The 20,392-nt window shown below is 41.9% G+C and overlaps 1 long non-coding RNA gene across 1 annotated transcript; it reads right to left on the reverse strand.

Annotated features, from left to right (window-relative positions):
* Positions 1 to 4,677: 4,677 nt before the first annotated feature.
* LOC134319132 (uncharacterized) lies at positions 4,678 to 16,765 on the reverse strand. Its single transcript, XR_010013469.1, has 3 exons — positions 16,679 to 16,765; positions 8,629 to 8,671; positions 4,678 to 4,814 (listed from the first exon to the last, which is right to left on the reverse strand). It is a non-coding gene; the product is annotated as an uncharacterized LOC134319132 (long non-coding RNA).
* Positions 16,766 to 20,392: the final 3,627 nt, after the last annotated feature.

A 20,392-nucleotide genomic window follows, 5' to 3' on the forward strand; every position in this document is an offset into this window, starting at 1 on the left:
TATAACTGTGCTATGTCTGTCCCATTTGGGGTTCTGCTGAATGGTGGTGCCCAGGTATGTGCCCTGTTTCTTGTTAGACAAGATGTTTGGATCCAATATCAGACAGATTTGGGGTCACTGAGTTTTCAGAGTTAATCCAATAGAAGATCAGGAATGCTGGTGTTGAAAGCAGGGCTAAAGTCTACAAACAGCACATGGACATGGTCAGAGTTGTTAGGTCTATCCAGGTGTTGCAGTATATAGTGCAGAGCAAACATAATGGCATCATCTACAAACCTGTTAGCTTTATATGCACATTCAGAGAGTCCTGTAAGGTATCAGACCTCAACACACTTCCTGACTACAGTTGTTAGGGCAACTGGTTTGTAGTCATTTAGGCAAGAGATCTTTTTTAAACTGATATGATGATGGAGGTTCTTAAAGCATGAAGGTACCAGAGAAGACAAAACAAGGACACATAGCAGGCCACCTCCTGTGTCCCATTTAGAAACTCTGACCATTGCCTCATCCATCTCATCCTCAGTGAGAATTTGGTCTCCTGATGCCATAGAGGATTTAGAGGGAAATCTGTAGTCTACAACTAGGACTCACAATCAGCATTCCTATTCATCTCGGAAGGGATCGTTGGAGAACTTTGTGCAGGCTGCTGGAGTTTCTCAAACCTAAACATGAATGAAACACCTGAATGTGGTTCACATGCTGTTGGCTGTACAGTGGAGATACATCAAAAGATATTATATAATTCATATTCGGCGGCACGGTGGCTCTGTGGGTAGCACCACAGCAAAAAGGTCCTGGCTTCAATCCCCAGGCGGGGCGGTCCGGGTCCTTTCTGTGCGGAGTTTGCATGTTCTCCTCGTGTCTGTGTGGGTTTCCTCCGGGAGCTCCGGTTTCCTCCCACAGTCTAAAGACAGGTTAATTGGAAACACTGAATTGTCCTATAGGTGAATGGGTGTGTGTATGGGTGTGTGATTGAGTATGTGTGTATGTGTGTCTGCCCTGCGATGGACTGGCACCCCATCCAGGGTGCTACTGTGCGCCTTGTTCCCATTGAAAAACTGGGATAGGCTCCAGCACTCCCCCGCGACCCTAATTGGATAAGCGGTTAAGAAAGTGAGTGAGTGACTGGTAATTCATATTCCTGCATTTCTTCCTATTTTGTCCCAATTTAGTCATTTCCAATTCCTAATTTCAGCTCCTCGTCCTCTTGCACTAATGACTAAGAAGAGCAGCAGACTAGCACACGCCCCTCAAACATGGACAGATGTGCCTGTCAGATGCCACATCAAGTAGATATCTCAGCTAACATTTGAACTGGAGAGTCTGAGATCCCAGAGTGGCCTTTTAACCAGCATTTTGTTGGAGTGCAACACTAAACTAGAACTCATCTTACACTAGACTACATTTACATTTTCAGCATTTAGCAGACGCTCTTATCCAGAGCGACTTACAGTGCTTCTATAGTAACCATTTCATTTCTCAAGTTTAGGTAAACAACAGTCGAAGAACACAAATCTGCTAAAACCTGTTAGAACCAAAGTGGCCTTTTTTTTTTTTTTGTTTGTTTTTTTTTTTAATGGAAAAGATTTGAATAAAGTGTTAGTAAATAAGTACAAGTCAGCCTAAGTGTTTAGTAAAAAGGTGGGTTTTTAATCGTTTTTTAAAGACAGCAAGAGACTCAGATGTTCGGACAGACAGAGGAAGTTCGTTCCACCATTTGGGCGCTAGAACAGAGAAGAGCCTTGATGCTTGTCTTCCTTTAGTCCTGGATGGAGGCTCAAGTCGAGCGAGACTAGAGGCTCGGAGGTTGCGTGGTACAGTGCGGGGTTTGATTAGACCCCGAAGGTAACTTGGGGCTGGTCCTTTTTTGGCTTTGTAGGCGAGCGTCAGTGTTTTAAACTGAATGCGTGCAGCTACAGGAAGCCAGTGAAGAGAACGCAGCAGTGGGGTGATGTGGCAGTGTTTGGGTTGGTTAAAAACCAGACGGGCAGCTGCATTTTGAATGAGCTGTAAGGGTTTAATCGTGGACATGGGAGCTCCAGCCAGAAGGGAGTTGCAGTAGTCCAACCGTGAGATTACAAGTGATTGCACCAGAATCTGAGTAGCTTCCCTGGAGAGAAATGGACGAATCTTCCTGATGTTGTACAGGAGGAACCGACACGCTCTTGTCATGTTGGCTATATAAGGAGAGAATGTCAGCTGGTTATCAAGAACAACACCAAGACTTCTTACCTTATCAGATGGTCTGATCTGGGAGTCATCCAGAGAAATGACTAGGTCCTGGGTTGGAGACTGATCTCCAGGAATGAGCAACATCTCTGTCTTGTATTAAGTTTTAGATGATGAGCCGACATCCATTGTGAGATATCTCGCAGACATGCTGAGATGCGAGCTGAGACTTGCGTGTCTGAAGGAGGAAATGACAGAACGAGCTGTCATCTGTGTCACCAAGTGTCATCTGCATAGGAGTGGTAGGAGAAGCCATGGGAGGCTATGACCTTGCCCAGAGAGCGGGTGTAGATAGAGAAAAGAAGTGGGCCGAGTACAGAGCCCTGAGGAACACCGGTTGAGAGAGTGCATGGGGGAGATATGGATCCCCTCCATGACACTTGGTAGGAGCGCCCTTCTAGGTAGGAGGCCATCCATTGCCATGCTGAACCTGTTACTCCAAGGTTGGAGTAAGTGGTCAAGAGAATGCTGTGATTCACTGTGTCGAAGGCCGCAGAGAGGTCAAGAAGAATAAGGACAGATGACAGTTTGGCTGCTTTGGCTGCATGAAGCTTCTCAGTAACCGCTACAAGAGCTGTTTCCGTAGAATGCGCTGCCTTGAAGCCAGACTGGTACGGATCGTGGAGATCACTCTGAGTAAGAAAGGCAGATAGTTGGTTATAGACAGCACGTACAAGAATCTTTGATAGAAAAGAGAGGAGTGAGACAGGTCTGTAGTTGTTAATGTCTGTAGTGTCTAGTGTAGGTTTCTTAAGAAGGGGAATGACCTGAGCTTTCTTAAAAGCAGTAGGGACAACACCTGATGTCAGGGAGTTGTTGATGATGGGTGTGATGAAGGGGATTAGGTCCTGTGAGATGTCTTTGAGGATGGTGGATGGTATAGGGTCAAGTGTGCATGTAGTGGGATTGCTGGATGAGAGGAGCTGTGTAATTCAGACTAATGCTGAACCTGCTTCAATCTTTGCTCACATTTGCAAATATCGAACTGTTTTTGAATGAAGTGTTCCATTTCACCTCAGTGTGAATGTACCCACAGACTAATAGAAGTACTACATGTATAAGAGATTAATCGAAGCATCTGTAACACACTGGAGACGATGCAGATGCTGGTGCATCATTACAGCATCTGCTGTTATAACTGTGATCGATTCAACAAAACATTCTCCAACCTAATCACCCCAGCTCCTCTCTTTTAGCTCCAACTGGATTCCAGTGTGCCACACAGGATGTTTTAATGAGATGATTCCTGACTGGTGGATGGTAATCTGGTTTGATTGGATGATACGTTTATTGCCGGAGCTGTGCCTGTTGCTACCCAGATCAGGACGGAGGACGAAGATCGGTCAGCAGCTTTCATCTTACAGTGCATTCATTAGGTATTAATAACAAAGGAGTCGTGAAGAGAAATACAGTTGACGTCAAATATGTGAACACTATATACTCATAATGGACATACAAAAGTATTAGGACACCCATCCTAATTATTGAGTTCAGATAAGTTAAATATGCTTCATGCTTCTAGTTCTTTAAAGACATGGTGTGACAAGTTTGGTATGATGGAACTCCCTTAGTCTGCACAGAGCCCCAAACTCAACCCCATTAAACTTGTTTGGGATGAACTGGAACATTGATTGCAAACCAGGCCTTCTCATCCAATGTTAGTGCCTCTCACTAATGTGGGGCAGTGGTAGCTCAGTGGTTAAGGTACTGGACTATTTTTTTTATTTTTTAATGCATTTTCTTCCTTTTTCTCCAAATTTTAAACACCTCACTGTCACTGCTGAACTGAGAATAGTCCACCAGCCAAAAATATATCCAGCCAACAGCGCCCCGTGGGCAGCATCCTGTGACCACTGATGAAGGTCTAGAAGATGAGCAACTCAAACAGCAGCAATAGATGAGCGATCGTCAATGACTTTACATCTACAAGGTGGACCAACTAGGTAGGAGTGTCTAATAGAGTGGACAGTGAGTGGACACGGTATTTAAAAACTCCATCAGCACTGCTGTGTCTTATCCACTCATACCAGCACAACACACACTAACACACCACCACCATGTCAGTGTCACTGCAGTGCTGAGAATGATCCACCGCCTAAATAATACCTGCTCTGTGGGGGTCCTGACCATTGAAGAACAGCCTGAAAGGGGGCTAACAAAGCATGCAGAGTAACAGATGGACTACAGTCAGTAATTGTAGAACTACAAAGTGCTTCTATGTGGTAAGTGGAGCTGATAAAATGGACAGTGAGTGTAGAAACAAGGAGGTGGTTTTAATGTTATGGCTGATCGGTGTATATGTATGCCCTAAATTAAATACATGAATAATTCTATTAATAAATATTAATTAGACTGTGATGAACACTGTAACAGACTCGTGTTGACATTTTTATTCTGTACAAATCTCTCAGATTGAGGTAAACAGTTAAAGATAAAGTTGATGCACCGTTGACAGTGAAGAGGTTTCTCTTCTCAGTCCTTCATTCTTCATAGCGTCGTGTCCTGTGAAGCTCCCACACACCATTAACCTCCAGCACTGATCTTCCTCTCATTCTCCACTTCAGCCTTTATTCATTCCCCTCTTACTGAGGAAATAAATCAGCTTTTGTTATAATTACTCTGCTCAGCACTGAAGCAGTCTCTCTCCACACCATCGAATCAGCCCTGAATTTACCTCCGAAAATCCATCAGTCTGTTAAATACCTGCAATAATGTTTAACTCCATCTGTGCATTCATTATCATTATCTTTTCTTTTTTATACACTATCATTCTTTCATGTTTGCTCACTTTATATATTTATTTTTCATTCACATACATTTCATGGCTTCCTTACTTGATATGTATTTATTGGTTAGTTATTCTCACTCACATACTCACTCACTTTCTTAACCACTTATCCAATCAGGGTCGCAGAGGGGTGCTGGAGATTATCCCAGCTTTTCAATGGGCGCAAGGCACACAGTAACACCCTGGACAGGGCGCCAGTCCATCGCAGGGCAGACACACACACACACACACACACACACATACACACACCCATTCATCTTTAGGACAATTTAGTGTCTCCAATTAATCTGACTGCATGTTTTTGGACTGTGGGAGGAAACCGGAGCTCCCGGAGGAAACCCACGCAGACACGGGGAGAACATGCAAACTCCGCACAGAATGTACCCGGACCGCCCCGCCTGGGGATCGAACCCAGGACCTTCTTGCTGTGAGGTGACAGTGCTACCCACCGAGCCACCAGGCCGCCTGGTTAGTTATTCTTATTATTTTTATTTCTTTTCATGTTTTTACCACCAATTTATACAGGTCAGGGTCACAGTGGGTCCAATTTCCTAGAAATCACTTGATGCAGTGCAGTAACACAACCCAGACAGGGTGCTAATCCATCACACACATCGTCACACCACACACTTCGTGGCTGTATGTAGATATGTAGATGCATTATTACTATTATTAATATTTTATTAGTATTAATAATGTATGAACAATTGCAATAAGTAACATTTTAGGCTCATTCCCCCCAAATCTAGTTGTACCCAATTTTTCGATTGCATTACCCTTTCTTTCTAATGATGCTGATCTCCACTTCTGATTGAGGAGAGCGAGACTGAAACACGCCCCCTCCGATACGTGTGCAGTACCCGACTGCATCTTTTCACCTGCACAAGACGAGATCACATGTGGATCAGCTTTGCGCACTGACAGCCACGTGCCTGAGCCTGATCCTCATTATCCCTCGTCTCTGTGCAGGCACCATCAATCAGCCAGCGGAGGTCGTAATTGCATCAGTTATGAGGAGTCCGTGGTCCGGCTCCCATCCTGTATGAACAACAAGCCATTCGTTGTTCATGTAGCCGCCCAGCCCAGCCGAATGGCAGAGCTGAGTTTCGAACTGACAATTTTGAATCGTCAGCTCTGGTGTGCTAGCATGTTTTACCGCTGCATCACCTGAGCGCCCTGTAATTTAAATAATTTTAAAAAGAAAATCTTTGAAATTTGCAGAATAAAAAACATCCTGTGTTTTGCTGTATTCATCTGCTGCTAAAGCCAGAACTGAATCCTTTCTTTCCCACTGTATTGGGATGCTCAATAGTAATTTTTGCATTCTAGTAATTTTTAAAAGACTGATAACACTGTTTTTAACACCCAGCCGGTCCTAATGCAGATGCCCAGTGATGACCACAGCAAAGCTTTTATACTTTTCCTTGGTAATTTGGTTCCAGTGATCATTTACTCAGAATCAGATTATTAGTTGAATTAGATCCTGTGTTGGAATTTAACAGACACTGGGATGGAATGGAATTGAACGGCTGGCAGACGTGTAAAGATTTGGAGAGGTCTCCTAATTTTTCTCCATAGCTGTAATTTAGTGTAATAAATGACCTTGAAATCACTTGAGCGTCCTCCTCTCTCCGGTCTGCATAATGAAACTGATCATATTTCAGACATTAAATGAAATGACTATAATTTGATTTAGAAAAAAAGGAGGAAAAGACAATCGATGTTCTACATGAGCCTCCAGAGTAATGAACCTTTTTTAAAGCAACTTTAATTAGTTCCAATTTTTTCATTAAAAAATGGATCAATATAAACTTCATTATCACCGTGATTACTTCTAGTTATGGGAAGTTCGATAAAATTCACTAAACCGATTCTTTCCAACTGTCCATCTAAATGAATGTAATGTGTGTGATTTAACAGATTACTGAAGGTTTTATATGAACTCAGAAACCAGCCGCTGGTTTTTATTCTCCTAAGCTGAGCCCTGACACAGAACATTTTAAAATCCATTCATTCACTGATTCATTTTCACTAAGCGGTGAGAATCCACAGTGAAGGGGGCACTAATCCATCACAGGGCAATTCACACTCATACATTTGCTTAATCACTTACGGACAGTTTCAAGCAGCCCGTTCACCTTCTAAATGTTTCAGGACATAAAAAGGAAACTGGACTACCTGAAGAAAACCTGAAGTAGAAACATAAATTACTTATCAAACTAAATATATGAGTTTTTTTTTTTTAAAAGAACACTTTTTAACTCTATTTAATAAGAATTTCAAAACCAAATGACATCCCTTTTCTACACAGTCAGCTTCCAATGTATTTTTCCAGCGTCATTCCAGCGTCATACCAACTTTTTAATGCCATCAGCTAAAAATGTTTTTGGTTGAGCTCGTAGCCACTGATGCAGCACTGCTTTCACATCATCATCACATGAAAATCTTCTTCCCCTTAAAGATTCTTTGAGCGTCCAAAAAGGTGGAATTCAGATGGAGCTAAACCTAAAGCTTATAAGCTTCTCTCAAACACGACCAATTACTAGTCCTCCTACCCTCATCGTTTATAACAAAAATATAAAGTGTAGAAACTTTTTGAAGATCACTAGTAGATTGTAAGTGGAGACCAGGATCAAACCCTGGTTGTTAAAAAAACAGTCACATTTGGCTGTTTAATGCCAGAGCTTTAAAAAATCCTTGTACTGGGGTGGCTCAGCTGTAAAATCTCGAGCTCTTAAGTTCGAATCTTAGTTTTGCTATCACCCCACCAGCAAGATGAAGCACAGGTCAACACACAGAGGTTTCAATAGTGTTTTATCCAAACATATTTTAGATTCTTTACTAGGGTTAGGGTTACTGCTTACTAGTCTCACACAGCCTCACTATGTTTTGTGACTGGTGTTTGCATCATATGGATTCAGAATCAGCTTGATGGTGGTGAGTCAGCTGTACAGCTCCTCCTCACCACCCCCATACACACAGTACATTAACACATGACTGCTCTTCCTTTTTTATCATTTATATACTGTCCCAAATGTAATTGGAATTTATACAAATACTTTAAATTCAAATTTAAGAGAAGTAATACGCTACATATAGATGCTACAGTCTTGGTTAAATGTAAAGCACCAGTCGAAATTTTACATTGTGATTCATGACTTGGCCAGGATTAGCCAGACAGCAGAGCACAGAGTAATGTAATGTATTTTTAGAAGCAGCTCATCTGCAACCCTCAGCAGTGACTCAGTTTTCTACTGTAGTTTTTGACAATGGAATTTTTTAGACAGATTTTTTGTATCTCAACACATTTTCATTTAAATGTTTAAAAGATTTTATTTTATTGAGATTGTCAATTGAGATTTTATCTTGTCATCATATATAAAATAATTATTGAGCGGGTCTGTCCAAATACCCAATGAGCTGATTTGCTATTTACTGCCTACCTGATCAGCTGCCTCAGTAGAGAGGAATCTAATAAAACATCGAACTCATAAGGCAGATGTGATGATGTAAGTACTGCTTACACATCACCAAGTCTGGCTGTATGGATTATGAGGGGGCTAGACTAATTTATAATTGTAAATAGTGTAAATAAATAAATAAGTACTTACCTGTCTTGATGGAGATGATCCGGGGGTCGGTGCTGGTCCGGGACTTTGATGGGTAGAAGGTACGTGGAGAGAGAAAAGAACAGAATGAATAAAGCTAGCTGAATGATTGATTTAAGTTATGCATTGTGTGTTATGAATGAATGAGTATACTCGAATGATATGGCCATATGTATGTGTTGTTTTGTTAGTGTTTAAATGTTCTCTCTAATTTCTCCTGTTTGAGGATTGGCCGCCAGGTCCTAGAGGGGAGGGGCCTTTTTGTTAAAACAAGGGGGAAGTTAGGAGGGAAGGGGAAAGAAAGATGGCGGAAGTACCGCCTTATGGTGGCTAGTACCGCCTTATGGTGACCGCTACGGTCAAAAGCTTTTCACCTGGGTAACTATGTTTTAGTTGGCTAAAGCCAATAGGATTACTTGGGTCAACCAGCTGTGGTTTTTAACCTTCAACTGTGTGTATAAATATTTCTTGTTTGTGCAAATAAAACAAAAGTACTGGAACTTGGACTCCTGAGCTTCTGTCCTACTTGCAAGTCTCCCACACTTGGCCCAACCTATCGTACTCCTTTTTACAGCAGATTATTTAGATGCACTACTTAGACAGAGATTACACCGATTACATCACTGCAGTTTCCACTTACTAAGCTAACACAGTTAGCCTTAGGCTATTCAAATGTCTCCCTCCATGTACCGCAAACTGTTAAATTGTCTTAATTTGCAAATAAACAACACTTGTACACAGTGGCGGCTCTTGCCAAATCTCTCAGGGGGGCAATTGTTGCGATGATGGCCAAGGTGACCCGTTCAATGGTTAAATTAAAGCTTAAACAATTAACATCTTAAGTCATCTGTCAGTTTGCCCTCACAAATAACTTTGAACATGGAGAGAGACCAGCTTTACCATTAATCATGAAATTAAGTAAAGCCTTCACACTAACAATTTAATTCAGTCTTCATCAGATAGCATTTTATTTTAGGTGCAGCAGATCCTGAGGTAATGGTAGTCATGTTGACGAGATTGCTAGCTGCTCCAATTATCGCTACACCAGGTTACGTGTGACGCAAGCACGTAGGTGCGAGCCCTCCCGGAACTCATACAGATTGTATTGCAGCGCCTGCAGTTTGAAAAAAAGAGCCTTAACATGAGAGTCTATCAGAGCAATCCGGGCGATTTTCAATTAGACTGAAATCGCCCAAAAGGGGCGGTACTGTACGGAACACAACTTGACGCTGATTGGACTACGATATTCAGAGGCAAGACAGACTGTCCAGAACAGTCACAGCTAGTTTAACACTGGTTGAATGTGATAGAAAAATTTATTCCCTTTCGCCCTTTGGTGGTGCGTCACCCGATCGGCCTAAGGAACAGGCCACCCATACTTGTACACCTTTAATTCAATTAAATTAAATTTAACTTTACTGTCATTATACAATACAGTTGTACAGTATAACAAAACACTGTCAGGCTACATCTCCAGTGCAGACAACAAAAAACAATAGTGCAAAGACAACAGGGGAGAAGGGATGGGGGGGAAAGGTGCAAATATGAAGGTACAAAGACAAAGGTGCAATGACAATGTGCATGGACAAAGACGAAGGTGCATTAACAAGGCAAGGTGCATAGGTGCATAGACAGCTCTGAGGTAGTGAATTAGCAGCTTTGGTTTAAGTAAACAAAGTCCAGTTAAAGTGCATGTGCAATGAAGGTATAGTCTTAAGGGTTTATTGAGCAGGGTTGGATAGTGGCAGTCAGAGTTGTGTATGTTATGTCCTGGTTAGTGTTGCAGGAGTGACCAGGAGTGATAAAAACTGTTCTTAAGTCTGGTGGTTCTGGCTCGGATGTTCCGGTACCTCTTCCCAGATGGCAGTGGATAGAACAGAAAGTGGCCGGTGTGTGTGGGGTCAGAGGAAATATTCCTGGCTCTCCTCCTGTAAATGTCTAGTATGTGTTTATACTTTATACTAATTATAAATCAATGAGACTTTGTTTACATTTGAAAAGAACTCCGCATTCATCCATCATATTAAAAATTTTTGGCGAGAAAAGTAGTGCCGCACTGAATGCTGGGATTGCCTTCACCATTAAGGAAGCATCGGAAGCTCCCTCGTCATTCAGCCAGATTATCGCTTTGAAATAAGGCACCTCAGTAGGCAGCATTTTAAGGTATATAAGAATTCGGACAGCCTTCTTCTCGGGAGCGTGTATAGGATGACGTATGTGTCTGTGTAGAGGGATCAGTAGGTTTTCGGACAGACCCAGTGTCTTAGTAAATATGTGGCAGCACAGTGCCTCAGTGAGTAGCAACGTCGCCTCACAGAAAGAAAGTCCTGGGTTTAATTCTTAGGTGGGTGTCTGTGTGGGTTTTCTTTAGGAGCTTTAGTTTCCTCCCACACCACAAAGACTGCAAGTGAAGTGAACTGAAGATACAAAATAGTCCATGATGGTGTTTAACACTAAACTTAAACTGATGAATCATGGGTAACTTGTAACTAGCTGTCCAGTCATGAATGGAACCAAAGTAAAAAACCCACTCTCACTCACTGTCTTAACCGGTTATCCAATAAGGGTCGCGAGAAAGGGGGTGGGGGTGGAGCCTATCCCAGCTTCTCAATGGGCGCAAGGCACACAGTAACACCCTGGACGGGGCACCAGTCCATCACAGGGCAGACACACACACACACACATACCCATTCACCCATAGGGCAATTCAGTGTATCCAATTAGCTTGACTGCATGTTTGTGGACTGTGGGAGGAAACCCACGCAGACACGGGGAGAACATGCAAACTCCGCACAAAAAGTACCCGGACTGCCCCGCCTGGGGATCGAACCCGGGACCTTCTTGCTGTGAGGTGACAGTGCTACCCACCAAGCCATTATGGATTTGATTTTGAATTGATATAACTGACATTTATGCATTAATTTACATCCATCTAGTTTTTCAGAATGAATTATAAATCAGAAGCTGAAATCTCAAGCATTTTATCTTTGGTCTGGTGCATCTGGTTGGCTTTAATTATCCTCGAGGTTCATCTAGAGCTCAGTTGCAGTCCACCTGTTGAAAATCGATTAGACATCGTTTGAAAAACCGCTCCTGTTATAAAGACTAACAATTTATACTGCATTGTCAGGACAAAAGCCAAGTCATGAAGTCCTCTGCAATCAAATTGTGGCAACACATAGACCAGTCGTAGGATATAAGACAATATTTAATGCATTGAGTGTTCCCAGGACCACAGTAACAATTTTAAAATGGCCATCTGGCCAAATTGGGCATTTGGGCAGTAAAGTCTTTGTTGATGTGAACAAAGATGAACCCTGAATGAACAAGCACTCTGAAAGTACTCCAAAAGTCCTGTGGAAATGTAAGAACCTGCTGGATAGAAAGTCACCTCCGCAATGCTCAATACAGCAGGTCGTTAAAGCAGAGTGGCAGGATGGAAGCCACCGTTCAGTAAAAGCTATATGAAAGCCTGCCTGGAGTTGTTAAGAACTCACTGTCCATTTTATCAGCTCCACTTACAATATAAAAGCACTTTGTAGTTCTACAATTACTGACTGTATTCCATCTGTTTCTCTACATACTTTGTTAGCCCCCTTTCTTGCTGTTTTTAATGGTCAGGACTCTCCCAGGAGGTCTCACAGAGCAGGTATTATTTAGGTGGTGGATCATTCTCAGCACTGCAGTGACACTGACATGGTGGTGGTGTGTTAGTGTGTGTTGTGCTGGTATGAGTGGATCAGACACAGCAGCGCTGCTGGAGTTTTTAAACACCTCGCCGTCATTGCTGGACTGAGAATAGTCCACTAACCAAAAATATATCCAGCCAACTGCGCCCCGTGGACAGGGTCCTGTGACCACTGATGAAGATCTTACAGATGACCAACTCAAACAGCAGCAATAGATGAGCGATCATCTCTGACTTTACATCTCCAGGGTGGACCAACTAGGTAGGAGTGTCTAGAGTGGACAGTGAGTGGACACAGTATTTAAAAACTCCAGCAGCGCTACTGTGTCTGATCCACTCATACCAGCACAACACACACTAACACACCACCACCATGTCAGTGTCACTGCAGTGCTGAGAATGATCCACCATCAAGAAAAATCATATGTTGGCGTACATTTCTTTATATATATATATATATATATATATATATATATATATATACAGTGTATCACAAAAGTGAGTACACCCCTCACATTTCTGCAAATATTTCATTATATCTTTTCATGGGACAACACTATAGACATGAAACTTGGATATAACTTAGAGTAGTCAGTGTACAACTTGTATAGCAGTGTAGATTTACTGTCTTCTGAAAATAACTCAACACACAGCCATTAATGTCTAAATAGCTGGCAACATAAGTGAGTACACCCCACAGTGAACATGTCCAAATTGTGCCCAAAGTGTCAATATTTTGTGTGACCACCATTATTATCCAGCACTGCCTTAACCCTCCTGGGCATGGAATTCACCAGAGCTGCACAGGTTGCTACTAGAATCCTCTTCCACTCCTCCATGATGACATCACGGAGCTGGTGGATGTTAGACACCTTGAACTACTCCACCTTCCACTTGAGGATGCGCCACAGGTGCTCAATTGGGTTTAGTCCATCACCTTTACCTTCAGCTTCCTCAGCAAGGCAGTTGTCATCTTGGAGGTTGTGTTTGGGGTCGTTATCCTGTTGGAAAACTGCCATGAGGCCCAGTTTTTGAAGGGAGGGGATCATGCTCTGTTTCAGAATGTCACAGTACATGTTGGAATTCATGTGTCCCTCAATGAACTGCAGCTCCCCAGTGCCAGCAACACTCATGCAGCCCAAGACCATGATGCTACCACCACCATGCTTGACTGTAGGCAAGATACAGTTGTCTTGGTACTTCTCACCAGGGCGCCGCCACACATGCTGGACACCATCTGAGCCAAACAAGTTTATCTTGGTCTCGTCAGACCACAGGGCATTCCAGTAATCCATGTTCTTGGACTGCTTGTCTTCAGCAAACTGTTTGCAGGCTTTCTTGTGCGTCAGCTTCCTTCTGGGATGACGACCATGCAGACCGAGTTGATGCAGTGTGCGGCGTATGGTCTGAGCACTGACAGGCTGACCTCCCACATCTTCAACCTCTGCAGCAATGCTGGCAGCACTCATGTGTCTATTTTTTAAAGCCAACCTCTGGATATGACGCCGAACACGTGGACTCAACTTCTTTGGTCGACCCTGGCGAAGCCTGTTCCGAGTGGAACCTGTCCGGGAAAACCGCTGTATGACCTTGGCCACCATGCTGTAGCTCAGTTTCAGGGTGTTAGCAATCTTCTTATAGCCCAGGCCATCTTTGTGGAGAGCAACAATTCTATTTCTCACATCCTCAGAGAGTTCTTTGCCATGAGGTGCCATGTTGAATATCCAGTGGCCAGTATGAGAGAATTGTACCCAAAACACCAAATTTAACAGCCCTGCTCCCCATTTACACCTGGGACCTTGACACATGACACCAGGGAGGGACAACAACACATTTGGGCACAATTTGGACATGTTCACTGTGGGGTGTACTCACTTATGTTGCCAGCTATTTAGACATTAATGGCTGTGTGTTGAGTTATTTTCAGAAGACAGTAAATCTACACTGCTATACAAGCTGTACACTGACTACTCTAAGTTATATCCAAGTTTCATGTCTATAGTGTTGTCCCATGAAAAGATATAGTGAAATATTTGCAGAAATGTGAGGGGTGTACTCACTTTTGTGATACACTGTATATATATATATATATATATATATATTAGGGCTGTCAAACGATTAAAATTTTTAATCGCGATTAATCTCAGAATTTCATATAGTTAATCGCGATTAATCGCATTAAAAAAAACTGTGTAAATGTTATAGAAAACAAGGATTTTTAAGTGAAATGTTACAATTAAAATGGTGAACACATTTTATGCTAAATGTACTGATGTTAAAAACTGCTGGGACAAGAGAAAACTGTAAGGGAGTTTATTCACTCACATACTAGGCAGTAAATGTCAGATTGTAGTTTAGAATTTCTCCATCAGCAAACATTGTAGATCAGCGGTGCTTTAGGTGGGATAAGGCGTAGTTATTGTAACAGACTTTTCTGTGGTTGTATTGTGACAATGGTTTGATGGCCGTTTCTACACGAAGTGAGTGTGTTTTGACCCTTTGGGGCTTCCATAGTGCATGGACTAACGTGCTTGACTCAGCTTTCCGGTATTTGGTACCTTAACAGAATAAGTTAATAAAGTGTTCTGCTCCCGACAACTTGTGAATATAGCGTGTATTTATTTCTTTATAAGTGCATCACTACAACGCTCGGTTACATTATGTTAACAAACCGCAAATGAAAAACAGTGGCAAGTCCGACATTAAAACGTTTTTGTTAACATAATGTAACCGAGCGTTGTAGTTCTACCAGTCAAGTCTCAACATGAACTAGAATTTGCGTTAACGGCACTATTATTTTTAATCGCGTTAAATTGAAATCGCGTTAATGCGTTATTATCGCGTTAACTTCGACAGCCCTAATATATATATATATATATATATATATATATATATATATATATATACTGTATATATATATATATATATATATATATATATATATTTATATTGTGGCGCCGGCGAGCAGGAAGGCGAGCGTCGGGACCTCGAGTGAGCTGCCCTTGGCAGATCTCTCAGTGGTTTAGGACGTACACTCATACATACACACATACATTCATACAACAGACAAACATATAAGCTACCTATCCAGCTCTCACCGCAGCCACCCAGTCTCCCACACTGGGATACACGCTGACGGTAAGCCTGGATACCACGGCTCCTCCCACTGACGCTACATAGCCCCCTCCCTAAAGGTCAACCGTCCCGGTGACCTACTCACCAGCGACCACTGGGTGGCTCCATGTCCGGACCTCACCCCATTACACTGCCGAGCCGCTGTTTCAACACCCCTGCTGCACCTGGCTTTCCATGCCCTCGCAACAACCCCGGGGCCAGCGCACTCAGACAGATCGGGCATATTGGCCCACCGAACCACCAAAGCCACCCAGACATCACAATCCCACTTCTGACACCAATGTGGCGCCGGCGAGCAGGAAGGCGAGCGCCGGGACCTCGAGTGAGCTGCCCTTGGCAGATCTCTCAGTGGTTTAGGACGTACACTCATACATACACACATACATTCATACAACAGACAAACATATAAGCTACCTATCCAGCTCTCACCGCAGCCACCCAGTCTCCCACACTGGGATACACGCTGACGGTAAGCCTGGATACCACGGCTCCTCCCACTGACGCTACAATATATATATACTGTATATATATATATATATATATATATATATATATATATATATATATATATATATATATACAGTATCTTATGTTATTAAAATTGCATATATGAATTAAATGCTAACATATATGGATACAACATATAGTACCATATAAATATGAGTACATACACACATTTATTTATTGGTATTTCACATGTTATATACTTACAGTATATCTACATATATTACATATATCCAGAGAATACATGTATGTTATAATAATGTATCACCTTACTGGTAACATACGTGGAAAAACATTATTGATATGGGGCATATACAGTATGTCATATATTACATTTCCATGTGGGTCTGCAAAAGCCCTGCAGCTGTAATTGCTGCTGAAGGGGTTGATAGGAAATGTTGGGTTTGAATTTTTTATTAATTAATGTTTTTTTTTTGTCATTCTGGATGATTAAGTGTAGATTGATTGGCAAAAATGGCAATTATATCTATTCATAATCAAACATACAACACAATAAAGCATGCAAAAGGTCAAGGGATCTGAACACTTTCTGAATCCACCGATGTCTAACATGATTCCAGAAAGAGTTGATCATCAGCTCACTGTAATTTTGGTTTCATTAAAAAAATTAAATTAAATCAGCCTTTAAATGCCATTTATATTTTATATGACCTTGACACATCTGACAAAGCTAATAAATTTTAATAAATGAGGAGTCATAAATACCTGATTATTGCTGGTTTTGAAGGGGACAGCTTGAGAAAACATAAAGAGTATGAAGATTTTCTTTGTACACAGATGTGTGTGATCATTCTACTATATTTGAATACAAAAATATTCAAAGTGTAAAAGAACTTGAAGCTAAATGACTGAAGCTAAAGGGAGAAATGTTATTATTTAAAATGGTACCATGGTTATATACACTGATCAGCCATAATATTAAAGCCACCTCCTTGTTTCTACACTCACTGTCCATGTTATCAGCTCCACTTACCATATAGAAGCACTTTGTAGTTCTACAGTTACTGACTGTAGTCCATCTGTTTCTCTACATACTTTTAACCTCCTTTCACCCTGTTCTTCAATGGTCAGGACCCCCACAGAGCAGGTATTATTTAGGTGGTGGATCATTCTCAGCACTGCAGTGACACTGACATGGTGGTGGTGTGTTAGTGTGTGTTGTGCTGGTATGAGTGGATCAGACACAGCAGCGCTGCTGGAGTTTTTAAATACCGTGTCCACTCACTGTCCACTCTATTCGACACGCCTACCTAGTTGGTCCACCTTGTAGATGTAAAGTCAGAGACGATCGCTCATCTATTGCTGCTGTTTGAATTGGTCATCATCTAGACCTTCATCAGTGGTCACAGGACGCTGCCCATGGGGCGCTGTTGGCTGGGTATATTTTTGGTTGGTGGACTATTCTCAGTCCAGCAGTGACAGTGAGGTGTTTAAAAACTCCATCAGCGCTGCTGTCTGATCCACTCATACCAGCACAACACACACTAACACACCACCACCATGTCAGTGTCACTGCAGTGCTGAGAATGATCCACCACCCAAAAAAATACCTGCTCTGTGGTGGTCCTGTGGGGGTCCTGACCATTGAAGAACAGGGTGAAAGCAGGTTAAAAAGGTATGTAGAGAAACAGATAAACTACAGTCAGTAATTGTAAAACTACAAAGTTCTTCTGTATAGTAAGTGGAGCTGATAAAATGGACAGTAAGTGTAGAAACAAGGAGGTGGTTTTAATGTTATGGCTGATCAGTGTATATATGACCTGTAGTTATAGATATAATGCTATATAAACAAAATACTGAATACTTTCCACTTTCCTCCAACACTTAATTCCACTCAGTATTGTTTTTAATTAGCTGTTGCTGAAGCAGCATGCATTTGTATTCTTAACACCCTGCACACACACACACACACACTCGTAGTTTTGAATGTCTCGCTGTCGTTAATTACCTCTCATGATGACTGTTCAACCAGATGTTCTGCTGTGAATGTGTAACAAATGCTAATATTAAATAAATTAGTTTTCATTATAAATCCCATTCATAGAAAAGTCTGAACGTTCTGTAAAATATAATTAAAACTGTGATGTGTTCATTCTATTCTATCTCTATCTTTATTTAACTGACAAATGTAAAAAGAAAAGAAAGTATTTTGTAAATATGAACAAATGTAGAAATTCATGCCTGCATCACAGTTCAAAACGTTGGGACAGAGGCGTGTTTACCCCTGTGTTCCATCAGCTTTTCTTTAATTACATGTTTTAGTAGTTTAGGAAATGAGGACACTAATTGATGCAATTTTTTTTATTTATATTTTTCCCCTCTTTTTTCCCCCAATTTTTATCCCCCAGTCTAGCCGTGTCCAATTACCCTGAATGTGTCCTCTATACTGATTCGACCCTTCACCGCTGACTGAGGACGCCTCTCAACTGACATGCGCCCCCTCCAGTACGTACAGTCGGTACAGATTGGGCATTTTTCACCTGCACGAGTCGAGTTCATATACTTGACGGGCACTGTGTACGGAGGGCCACACCCCCATCAGCATTATTCCTCAGCCCTGTAATGGCGCCATCAGTCAGCCGCAGTCGCACTTTCTTACCCTCTAACCCTGAACAACAGCCAGTCGTTGTTCATGCTGCCGCCCAGCCTAGTCGGAAAGGCAGAGCCGAGATTCAATACGATGTATTCGAAACCCCAACTCTGGTGAGCTAGCATACTTTACCGCTGTGCCACCTGAGCGGCTAATTGATGCAATTTTAAAAGTACAATTATTTGGGCATTTTTGTTGGGTTGCTACGAGACTTTAGCCTTTTAACAGCTCATAATTGCCGTCATGTGATTCTCCTCTTCATGATGCATCAAGAATTTACAATACGAGAGATATCTGGACATTTATTTCAGTTTGACAATGCCAGGTTTCAATCTGCATGAGCTACAACAAAATGGCTTTGTAGATACAGTGTGTGCGTGCTTGTCTGACCTGCCTGCAGTCCAGATCTGTCTCCTATCGGAAGTGCATGGCACATCATGAAAAGGAGAATCACATGACAATGACCATGGACTGTTGAGCAGCTGAAGTCTTGTATCAAGCAAAAATATGTACTTTCAAAACTGCAGCAATTAGCTAATAAAGCCTCTCATTCTTTCTGGAGTGCTGCTGCTGTGGTTCCTCTTTCTTAAAGGTGCAACACTCTATTGCAGGGTACAGCAGCACAGGTTCAGTGTCAAGGTTACTGGAGTGCAAATGACACCAGCAGTCCAACTGACCCTTGTCACCCCCTGAAGCATATATGGATCTATATTATAAGACTAGTGTAGGTGATGCCTCCTGGTTCACAGGCGGTCAACCTCAGTCTTCCCCAAGTGTCATGTTTTAAGACTTCTTTTCCTAACATAGCTGCTAATTTTTTGGTTACTGGGACTAACTTAAATGTTTCAATGTTATTTTGCTATCTACCTTTGTTATGGATTAGGAATTTAGGGTTAGGGTTGATTAGGTCCTGTGAATCTGGTAGCACGTTTTTATTGTAAGCACTACTGACCAGTTGATTTTCATTTTACGACAGTCAAAGTTGTGTTTTAAGCTGCTTTAGACTTCGGCATCTTGGACATTTGCTGAAATTATAAAGTAAGAAATAAACTGTACATAGACTTTATCTATCTGTAATAGACAAATTATCAGAAGCAAAATACTTTACTGGCTTTTTCTTTTGCCGCACAGAAATGATCACGTGTGTAGAGAAGCACACTTTTCCATTGATTATGGAATCCCCAATTTCCCAAAGGGACAAAAAGCACTCAATACGCAAACACACACATCTAACATTGTCAGCACACCACACCACAGAAAAGTCTGTTACACTAACTTAATGCTAGAACCGCCTCATACTGCATTGCGCCTCATATTTCATACGCTGGGTGAATGAAAAATGTTAAATCGCTAAACACAAACCTTACATTTAGAATTTTACAGCAAATTCACGACCTGTGATGCAATTTTCACGGCGGTGAATCAGGTAGAGCCTTGGATATAATGTATGGATGAACTCCAGAGTGTACTGAAGGCAATGCTTGTTAATGTTTGTATTGGTTAAATGCTGCCCAGGAGACAGGTAGCACTAAAGGATGCATCTACTAAAGTAGCTCCATCCATAATGGAATGAAGTTAATGTTAGCCCAAGAGAGAAGCTTTAGAGATTAATCCTCCATTTCTACCCTATACCTTCTTCACTACTGATGCAAAATCGTATAAATGCAGTGTTCAGAGAGACAAAATTACAATTCGCGAGTAAGCCAGACAGGCAGGGTAATTCAGATCCAGCCAGCAGAGTGAGAACCGGCCGGCGCAACACTAATGATGATTAATGATGTGGAAGTGGATTAATGACAATGGAAGACTGTGAGGAGAAAAACCTGATG

Source organism: Trichomycterus rosablanca, chromosome 8 (genome assembly GCF_030014385.1).
Source record: "Trichomycterus rosablanca isolate fTriRos1 chromosome 8, fTriRos1.hap1, whole genome shotgun sequence".
Lineage (NCBI taxonomy): Eukaryota > Metazoa > Chordata > Actinopteri > Siluriformes > Trichomycteridae > Trichomycterus > Trichomycterus rosablanca.